This window comes from Brachycentrus maculatus, unplaced genomic scaffold, assembly GCF_059751285.1.
Source record: "Brachycentrus maculatus isolate JH-2025_06_01 unplaced genomic scaffold, ASM5975128v1 h1tg001468l, whole genome shotgun sequence".
NCBI classification, from domain to species: domain Eukaryota; kingdom Metazoa; phylum Arthropoda; class Insecta; order Trichoptera; family Brachycentridae; genus Brachycentrus; species Brachycentrus maculatus.
In genome coordinates, this window is record NW_028282107.1 from 4,181 (window position 1) to 15,621 (window position 11,441).

General features: G+C 33.6%; 1 long non-coding RNA gene across 1 annotated transcript; it reads left to right on the forward strand.

The window, feature by feature from the left end:
• The first annotated feature begins 9,312 nt into the window (after positions 1-9,312).
• On the forward strand, positions 9,313-10,339 carry LOC148298970 (uncharacterized). Its single transcript, XR_015839134.1, has 2 exons — positions 9,313-9,364; positions 9,441-10,339. It is a non-coding gene; the product is annotated as an uncharacterized LOC148298970 (long non-coding RNA).
• Positions 10,340-11,441: the final 1,102 nt, after the last annotated feature.

Here is an 11,441-nt window from a genome sequence, read left to right on the forward strand (position 1 = left end):
ACATTATCCACAGTTTCGCTCGCACCTGCATATACGGAAGTTCTGAATTTAAGATCACCAGATAATTTATTTTCGGAAAAAATTAAAGAATTGTTTAATATTTATAAAAATACCTGATAGATTTCTAACTTTTTTATATGGGTGGTAGCTACTCTATTTATTGTATTTCTTAGCAAATCTCTCCGCTATATTTTTTCTCCACCTAAATCTCGGGTTCTTCGATGACTTCTTATTTTGGTGGCGGTGTTGGTTCAATTTCCGACAATTTTTTAGTCATTTTTTGATTGAGTTTTTGAATAAATTTAGTATTCGTGTTCCAGATTCTTTCTTTCAGTACCTCCTTCGTGTTAGACTCTGAAGATGTCTTTTTGTGGCGCGCGAAACTCCAAAGAGCATCGAAGTTTTAGGTTTCGTCTAATTGGTGAGTGAAATCTTTAGGGCGGACTTTTCGAGTAAAAGTGGAGTTGAACTCTTCAAGAGAGGCCACCAGATTCTGATCCACAATCAAATCGAACAGCAACTCCAGAATATGATCATTTTCATAATTGATGATGTCTATCGCTTCGATGAATAATGTGAAATTTTTATTATGTGGAGATTGCAGAATGAGCTCGTGGACTGTCCAAGTATTTCGAATATAGGGAGCCAAGAAACCCAATTGGGAAATCTTTTTCTTGTAAAAGACAAATCTGATATGCAGCTTCTCGATGACTCGGTTGTAGAAACGGTCAATTAATCTGTTAAAATAAAAATCAAATAAAGTTATTGTTAAAAATATTATTACTATTATTCTAATTAAATGTATATATGTATGTATATATATGTATGTATGCGTTATTTATTATGAAGACTGTACTGTTTAGATTAATAAGGTAGGACCTGAATATGTGAATCATTTAAATTTGATTGGATTTCTTGGGTGAGGTTTTTAAATGTTTCCTTTGAGGAAGTATTCGTCTCCTTATATTCCTGCAGTCGTTTGAGGATGCTTTTGGGGTTATTTATTCTTCTCGACAGAATCGTTATTATTAATTCTTGCAAAGACATATTCAGTGTCTAAAAAATAACAATTCGAAACAGAATAAAAATAAAACTATATAAAAAAATGATAATAAGTAATATATACAATTTTCCTTATATAATTTTCGAATAGAAATCAGAAATGTGATGGTTTTGTACTGTGATACGATTGAGCGAAGCAAGAGCTTTATCTGTGATGATGAATACTTTTCCAGTCTCTTGTGATTATTATTTCAAGATTTCCATTGCGTAGTTTATTATAAAATATATTTATATTATAACACTACTTATTATTAATGAACTTGTTTTATTTTTTTATCTGAATAGCCAGAAATCCTTCTTTTTTTTGTTTTGTTTAATTTAATATAAAATGAAGAATAAGTCAGAAAAAATCATCCTATATTAGAACAGAAAAAGGAAAAATAAATATATATGTATATCTGTCTATACAATATCTAATATTATATATGTTTATCGAACAGATGAATAAATAAAATTATATTTGATTAAAATTTGCCAACCTAAACATATGATATGTATAATATATTCTGAGAAAATGACAAAAAATAAACTATATAGATATCTCGACCAAACTGAAAATAGTATAAGCTAAAAAAAAATAATGGAGTCACCACATTAAAAAACAAAAAATAACTTTTATTTCCGTTTATTTTATCTCATCTCTGTATTTTCTATGCGAACAAAAGTATACAGTCCCAACCATGAAAAATATAATGTTTGCATTGCTAATTTTATTTGATTGAGTTATTTATCGATATTTTTATTTTATTAATAGTATTCAAAATAAAAAATATGAATGCTGTCGTTTTTGAAGTACACTACTTTTTTTTAGATCCTTGTGCTCACAATCACTCGTTTATATTGATAGACTTGTAAATTTGTAATACCCATTTATACAACTAAATTAAAACTTTGTAATCTTTTGAACTAGAGGCAATACAGATTGATTTATTGATGAGTATAAATAAAAATATAACTAGTATAAAAAAAGTGATTCTATTTGTTTATAAAGTTAAACCAAGAAAAATAAATATATTAATAAATAAGAATTTATTATGTTGCTTTAAAAGTTCGATTATTCACAGCATATCTTCGCGAAGACTTTTGTTTCCGATCGCCAAATCTTGAATATTGGTCTTATTGTAATTAATATGCGCATCGGCGATAAGCTCAAACGTATACGGATCTACTGAGCGTCGTTTGGCCGAAACATCTGTCACCCGAATGCGCTGATCGAGTCTGGAAATTTGGTGTTCTGAGAGCCGTCTTCCTTTAAGGGTGTTAAATTTGATATAATTCTGCAGTGAGTCTTTTGTATGTCGGATCGAATAGAGGAGCAAGTCGATCGAAAACATACCTAATATCGATAGTATTTGGGTCAAGTAGAATACACTAAAAAAATAATTCATTAAGTAATGTATAAATTATATTTAAATTATAAAGATATTTATTTTATTTATTATTTTTACGGCATCTGCAGAAGATCAGTAGTGTATCCATAAGTCTCCGAAAATTGACCAATATTCGTGATGTACGCATACAAGAAATAAGCTCCTAAGGTCGGACCGACGAAGCCTATCAGGAGCAGCCAGTTCCATTATTGGACATTAAGGGCCAGTTTAACGTTGACCACGATGACAATGCAGGTAACAAGCGAAATTTCAAGGAAATAAAATCCTGTCTGAAAACTGTTGCTGCCACTCGTAGTCGACACCCATGTCAAAGCATATATGTTGATCATTAAGCACAGAGAACCTTGTAGAGCGCCCAGGATGAACCACGAAAAGAAGTTTTTAGCATTAAAGATTTTGTTCTTTTGGCCCACGTAATACATTTTTGGGTAATGCTCGTAAAGTGAGTTTTGATCGTGAGTGGATAGGTCGCCTTTGAGATTTGAGAGCTGGTTTTTACTGGCTCTGACATAGAGATCGGTCTAGATACTGCGCGTAGGACGACAGGGAAGAATGTGAAGGCCATGTTAAAGAGGGTGATGGACCAGGACAGGTAAATGGACTGACCCGAACCCATATTGTAGAAGGAATAGACAAACTGGGGCATAGTAAACACCATATTTTTATAAAAGAAATACAGTATCATTTCGCTAACTCGAATATAGTTCAACCTGCCATGATGGAGAAGCAGCTTCCAAAGAAGACAAAACTCACCAATAGCATAGTTAGAAACTTGTGCAGCACGCATGCCTTCTTGCCCATAGAGTCCGACACCAACGTGTGCTTCTAAGATCATATTTACATCGTTGGCTCCATCGCCAATTGCCAGAGTACGCTTCCCGCTTTATTTGACGAGCTTGACGACTTCTGCCTTCTGTGCGGGTGTGACTCTGCAGAAAATGGTAGACTCTGACGCCAAGATGATATCTAAAAGGATTTCTTTGTGGGATTGAATATCGATTGCAGACCCATCCACAACCAGGCTGAGCTTTTGATTTTTTTACAAAATCTGAGCAGCCTCCGCAAGCTTATATTTTTAACCAGACTTGAGAGAGATGCTATCCTCTATCAACCCACAAGACCTTGATATATTTTATGCAGTCTCAAGCTTGTCTCCAGTGAGAAGAATGAACTTTATCCCTCCTGATCGAAGTGAGGCTATCGTCTCAGGCACAAGATCCTGTAATTTATCTTCGATCCCGGTCAGGCCAATCAACAAAAGGTCTTCCTCGATCGTTGCGGGAAATGGAGGTTGTTGGTTCATTTCTGGCGGGAGGATGCGCACTGCGAACATCAGAGATCGAAGTCCGTTATTTGCCATAGATTAAATCGTATCCATTAAATATTTCACGAAAGGCTGATTATTTTTGTTGGCTCTTGGTAACATCGTAGTATCCGCCCCTTTGACAAAGAGTTTGAGGATGCCGTTTTGTCTCACCAAAACTGACATTCTCTTGCGATCTGAATCGAACTCGAAGATCTGAAGTAATTCCATTTGTTCCAATCTTTGTACTCCATCATAGTGCACATTCACAGTTATTATTTTGTTCTGGGTGGAGACATATTCGAAACCCATCCGCGCAGCTGCGCTCACAAGGGTAACTTCGTCAGGAGAAGGTCCAGTGTATGAATTTGTGGTTGGGTCCTTGATACATTAGTGGCAGACTGCCATACACAATAACATTTCTTCGGTCAACCTTCTTTTATCATTTTGAATATCCTAGAGGACAGAGGGATTAACATTCATTTTTAGGTAAGGCTTCTGCAATTCATACTTTATACCTTTTGGGTCAAATTCGTTGTCCGGTTCTGTTTGGTTTTCTGCGAGAGAGGATTGTCTAAGTGACTGGATGCTACCTGCTCTGAGTCTTTCATGCAAATCTTTGCTTACGCCATAGAGCGTGTCTCCGATGGCCATCTGCTTGAAAACCATCTTATTGCATGTGAGAGTGCCTGTTTTGTCAGTCAGTATGTACTCCACCTGCCCCAACTCTTCGTTGATGCTCACTGTATTGCATCGAAGCGGGCGATCTGAAACGGAGCTGTACATCTACTTGTCCTTCCCCATAAAATAACCTTGGAAAACCTTAACGAATTCGAGGGAGACGATTAGAGAAATCGGAATCATCGTGTTGTTAAGAATAAAATAGGAACTAAAGGAAATCAATGCCAATGTTCCGCAGTTCTCGGTTCCACTCACCATCTTCTCGAAATTAAATGTTATTCTTGCAACTAGAATAACAGTAGACGGAGCTGGCGAAACAGCATCCCAGCTGAAAGACTAAAATCGCTAAGATGAGTTTGTTGACTAGGCTCTAAATTTGACTGATTTTTGTATAACCTACTGCCCCATTCATCATCACTTTGCAGTTAGAACCAGTGTATATCGCTACCCCAATTACCCAGTCTGTGTTCTTTAGTTTACTACCTCGAGGTAGCAGATTTTTATGAGTCAGCATAATCTTGTCTGGGTTCTCATTAATCTACATCGCTCCATCGAATTGATAAATTTGACCATTGGGACCGATGCAATTAATTCTGATATACGGTGGTGCTTGGAACATCTGGGTTTTGTTAAACTAAATTTGAGTTTCCTTTACACTAGACTTAGGTTTCAGGTTTTTCTAGCCATCCAGACTCGAAGTTTCCAGATAAATCATTCCTGAACTTTCTGAACTGATGAGCGGGATAACATCGCAAGGCAAGATCTCGTCTTTTCTGATTTGGATGATATCTGCGGGTTTGATGGTGCTCCAAATTTCCTGGACGAATATTTGCTTCCCGAAAATCATCGTTGTGCTGGAGTTGCCTTTCTTATCCTCCTTATACCTCTGAAAATCCTCATAACCTTAGCGAAGCACACTGAGCGATATGACGAATATCAATGGAGCTACTGCACTAAATGGATTAAGAGGGAAATGAGAGGGATGGATTGTAGGATAGCAGTGACCAAGAAGTAGATGTTTGCATATCTCTTGAATTGGATGGCGAGCGCGAAGGGCAGAAAGGTTATTATATTGTATTTTGTAGTTGATATATAATTAGAAGGTGGAGTCGGCTTGAGAGGAAAGGGACGTGTAACTGTATAAGTGAAAGGATTGATTGGTTAATTTTGCATTCCACCACTATCCTTGGAGACTATTTTTTTTTTAGGACTAAAATTTATATCTAACTTCACGCTAAAAAGTATATATATATAATAGGAATAATCTTGAAGAATATTGGTGTAATTTTCAATTACTCTAATGTGACTTATAAAATTTGGAGAAAAACAAATAAAAATATTGGCAAGTACTATACAACATTTATCATTTCTGTTTTTTTAATGTGACACTCTCATCTTTATAAATGGCAGGCTTTTGTCCTTCAGGAAGCAACCAATAAGGGTTTTTTTCGCCATCATTTAGGGCAATACTAATTTGAATTCTAGAATTTCTCAAGTCATAATATTCCATCACTCCCCCCATCATACACTTTGAGAGCTTGCGAGATTCCAGATATTTCTTCAGTCTGGGGTAGACCAACATCGGCAATAGAATGAAGGAGATGTTGTTGAAAAAGGGGAAGTTGGTTTATATGATATCACATTCTTGTAGGGTGGCGGTTCGGTATTTCTCGCCTGCTTCCTCAATGAAAGTACTGACTCGATGTATCTCAGAGTCCTCAACGACAATCCCAATTACCGCTCTGCATGTGGTCTTATCGACAATCAGCTAAGGATTGTCGTAATATATACCAAACATTTGTGATTTTTTAAAAATCCTTTAATTCCTTGACGAAGTTCCTCAAAAGTTGACCCGATACTCATGTAATCGCCCTGGTAAAAGGCGTAACCACTAAACAGCGCGGACTTCTCTAGGTTGTGAACTTGTGACGATGAAGTATAAATACCCATTCGATAAAGCATATAGAGAAATCCACATACTGTCAAGATGAACAAGAGCAGGAGAAAGAACTGCGGACTCGATAGCCCAGTGTAGTCGAGGATGTCTTTAAAGTTGACTTGGAAAGGTGTCCTGTAATAGGTGATTTCAGAATTGTTATTTGAAGACATTCTTAATTTGGATGCCTTGATTAATAATAAATGGTTTAAAGTATTAATTAAAATGTCAAAATATAAAAAAATCCACTTTATTTTTTTTTAAAGTGAATTCAGTCATTTTTTTTCAATCGTGTTGAATTTTTGTCTTTTGATTTTTCTTTTGTCTCGTTACGAGATATCTTAATATGTATTGTATTAAAATTAGCATTATATTAAAATATTAAGAACTAGCTACAAATAATAAAAAAGGCAATGAAAAAATTTATTTAGGAATATAAATATTCGATAAAACTCTCCTTGAATATAACCTCCAAAATCGAGAGTCCTGCAGGGGCCAAGGTTGCACATTCTTTTATGAAACTTCTCATCGAGGAAATTATATTCTTTTCCATCCATTCTGCTGAGTAATACGAGCCCTATATGAGCTATATCATATAAAATATGTGGGAGAAATTAGCATCCTAGAAGGAGTAGGAGTGACAGTTCATCTCTTAGAAAAAGTCTTCTGCTATATGTTTGTATGTCGAAAAGGAGATATCGACGCTCTGAAACCAGTGCTCAAACAATACATAGAACCACTCAAAGAGGAGGCTGAATTCCAAACAGCTTTGGAAATGAGCAGAATCGAAACTAATGGTAATTCTTTAGCAGATTCTAGAAATGAAGTCAGCAAGCAAACCATCCAAAACAGTCACCATACAATTATCTCTAATGTGAGACCGAAACAACAATCATTTAGGGATGAGAGCAATATTTCTGGATTGTCTCTTTTAAAAAGTAATGTCAATCCCATTTCATCAAATTAGACCATATTCGAAAAGTAAGAAAATTCAAACCCGAGCAATGATTTCGATGACAGACTAAATCTTTCTAGTACCTCTACATTATGGTCGATACCTTCATAACACTTGGCCAAACAACCCAAAATAAAAACCAAAATAACTATAACAAAAATAACAAATTGTCTTTTGATAGTATGTTCGCCAACGAGTTGAAAAACCCGAATGCAAGGACTATATTGTGCCAATTCATCCAATTGGTAAAACTTGAACAGCCCTAATATAATTCATTCGGATATAACAACTATACGTGCACTATCCGAATTCCCAAGAAGTTGAAGCCATGGTTTAACGAGTAGGATGAGATTATGGAACGGGAAGTGGAGGGGAGACAAACAACAAAAAGAAAGGGGAGACTGAAGCCTGCAAAGATATTCTCAAACAGATCTACGAAAATAACCCTAACGCTTGGTAGTTTTTTTAAAAGACCGTGATAAGAAGAAATGTCAAAATATCCTGATTAGTTATTAATGTAGATATGTTTATCCATCATGGATTTGGTTTTCTAAATCAGAATTAGATCGTTATCATTCTAAAATAATCATTTATGACAAATCAAAAAATTATTTTGAGAAAATATTAATGATAATAATAAAAAAATAAAAAATAGACAAAAAATACATTATTTTTAATGATATATACATAATGTTTTCAAAATCAGCAAGATAACTCTTTTTGCTGCTAATCTCGGAGCCTTAATGCTTACGGGTTATCCTTTTCTTCTGTTAACACTATAAACACATTTTTTATAATTTGAAATTATAATATATCATTTTTGAAAATACTAAAAAAAATATTTAAAAAAATATCGTTAAACAAAAAAGTATTTGTTTAACATAATGTGAATTTTGCATTTGTAGAAAAAAATTAAATTTATTGAGTTCAGAATAAAAAAATATATACAGATAGTAAAAAATAATAATTATTATAATAGTTCAATTTTTCGAGATTTTATTAGAAAAAAAAGAATGTCATATATATATATACCATAGTTCATATCAATTTTCATATAACTAAGGAATATACCTTCTAGATATGGGTTTTCGCGATCTGCGGTTGTTTCAATTTTAGAAATGACTGTGCCAAGAGCAGGTGCACATCGAGGGTGAGTTTGTTGATGTCTGCTTTGACCTAAGGGGTGAGCTATTTGAACAGGATTGGTTGAGTTGTCATCAGGATTTATTTTAGAACAGAAATGGCTTCGTGAAAATCCTATTCTTCGAATCTCAGTCGAGCCAACTGTACGCATTTCTTTGAAGACTCCACTAACACTTTATTTCTGCAATTGCACTCTTCCAAAGATTTATCAGCAGACATTTATGTATGTTGTGCTTTTGTTTTTTTGTTAAATTCTTTATTTATTCTGACTGATCAACTACTTCCTTATTTTTTATGATGATATAAGTACTATTGTTATTATAATAAACACTTATTACATGATTTTCCAATTAACTAACATTTATATATAAAATATGTATCTATGTATACAAATATATTTAACATATTATATAATCAAATCTCCAACATTCGCACTTAAAACCAATTTCTTATCTGTTTATTAGCGAAAATTGGTTTTTTGTGGGATTTCTTATTGGACCAGTTTTAATCAACCAATTATATCAATAATAATGCTCAGCATAATAGATTTTTATTAATAAAAAAAAAGAAATATTATTTAAGGGAAGAAAAGATTTGTTGTTAAAAAATAAAGCATAATAAAGATATGTTAGGAATTATAGAAGTTTCGTTGGTGTATCTGCGTATGATGTTATTTGCGATAATTAGTTTTTTTTAACACTATAATTAAAATTAATCAGATTTTGTGTATTTTTTTGAAAAAATCATATTATTTGATATTTCATAATATAATAACTTATTGTTGAGAATAATACGCACATAGTAATAAGTAATAAAAAAATCAATGGAAGAGACTCATAAATAATTCTGCATAATCACCGATTCAACAACTTCGACGGAACCCTTCCTTAAAGGTATCGTGTTTATGTTATTCACTATAAAAAATGTCAATAATATTTAACACTAATGCATTTCTTATATTGTTGCTAGTTCTTAATTATTACATTCCAATCAATTAATAATCACGACTCAAGATCCTCACCAAATATTTCGCCAGCAATCCCAAAGTCAGTGTCATATCGTGGTAGGAAGCGAAGTAGTCTCCAGTCAAATCAGCCGACTGCATATGTTTTTACCTCGATGCATCGTTGCACGATAAGAGTAGTATTGTCGAACATATGGAGTCGGTCGTCGAAAAGTTAAACCCCAACACGATGTTTCTTCTTTTCGATGCTCCCCATTAACATCCTGTTGACCCTTTCGACGAAATCAGCGAGGCCATGAATTAAATATATGTAGAATCGGTCAGATAAGATTTCAGATAGCTGCATTAGAGAATCGTCAATTCTCTTGAGATGCCTGCAAAGGCTTCGTCGCTCAAGGATGAACCCGTTGGCGTGATTCGGGTTATTGAAATACTTGAATTGACAGTCTGGAAGAAAATCGAAATGATTGATAAAAAGAAAAGCCAAAATATGACAAAATCAGACCATTGAAAAACAAAGTTAACCTCTAAAATTGTCTTCTGTTCTAAAAAACTAATCTTTAGAGGCAACCGAAGCCAAAGCATTTAATCCTTTGATTGAGAATACGTCAGGAACAACTAAATAACAATTATCCAAAGAATTAACGAATCCTGAAAAGCCAAAGGTAGAAGAAAAGTAATAAGATTTGCTGACTGACGAGATTCGAATGGATCGAGAAATGAATGCATTCTCGAGGCTGATGGCGGAATGTCTGAGATCAAGTCAACCCAACTGCCTGACGCTTAAAGAAAGAATCGTGCATAACAACTGATCTATAAGCTCATGGAAAATATGGGTTTTGACTAAAACTAAGATGATTTCTGATGTATATGGTTAAATTATTTAATATATCTGCAATTTGTATATGGTATTAATAAATTATCAAACAACTAGGGGATTACAGGCATACCTTCAATTCAAAGAAATAATTTGAAATTGGGATCAGTTAAAAGCTAAAAACATCATTAATGTATTTTGTTAAAAGATGTTCTTTGTCCATCAAACACATAATGTAAGTTAATAAGCTTACATTTTTCTGTGTATAAAAGATAATAATAATGATGCGCATGTGTTTCTCAAATCTGTCTAAAAAGTCTTCAAATTAACTAGTTGACGACAACGTTTTCTGGTCTTGTTGAGCATTTTTTGTTTTCTGTGAAATTATGACAACAAAAAGAGATGGGTTCTCAGGTATTGGTGTTTTTATAAATTTCCTTTTACCTTTATTGTTTTATTTTTTAAAGATATATCTGTGCAATAGTGATATTATCTAAAGTGTTGTTTTTTAATTTATATTTTTTTATTAATATTTATTTTATTTCATTTTATCAATTATTTGATATATTGTATGCTAGTATTATCTATATTTTATGTACAATTATACAATCGCGATAATGTTGTCATAAAATTATTTCCATTTTTTTTAATAGATTCCTTATTATAATGAGTTGTATTAACTAAAATATTACTATATTACACATTTTAACTATTTTTATAATGCTTTATTAATAGAAATAAAGAAAAAGATATTAGACTGTTATAAAAGTGAGTAGTGTCAGCAATAGAAAAAATTATGAGAAGAAAGAATTAAAAACAAAAAATAGAGAGTTACAATAAGATTAAAAGAAGGTCAACAGCATTTTTTATCGTTCTTTTTGAGCATTTCATTCATGCTAATCCTGCTGGTTAACTTCGGTTGGACAACTCCATTTTTACAATTCATTTTCTCTGCCTCTTGCAGCACCATTCGACCCAGGAGCTGGAACATCTAATCTATGTTGATATTTTATTTGGCACTGCTCTCCAGATAAGGAATGCCGTGCTTCTCCGCCATGAGTCTGCCTTATTAGGAGGTCACAACTCGGTCTGGAGCCAGGATGTCGCATTTGTTCGCAACAAGCATTTTCGGGACATTGTGGTCTGTGTGCTCGTTAATCTGTCCGATCCAGTTATTTATATTCAGAAA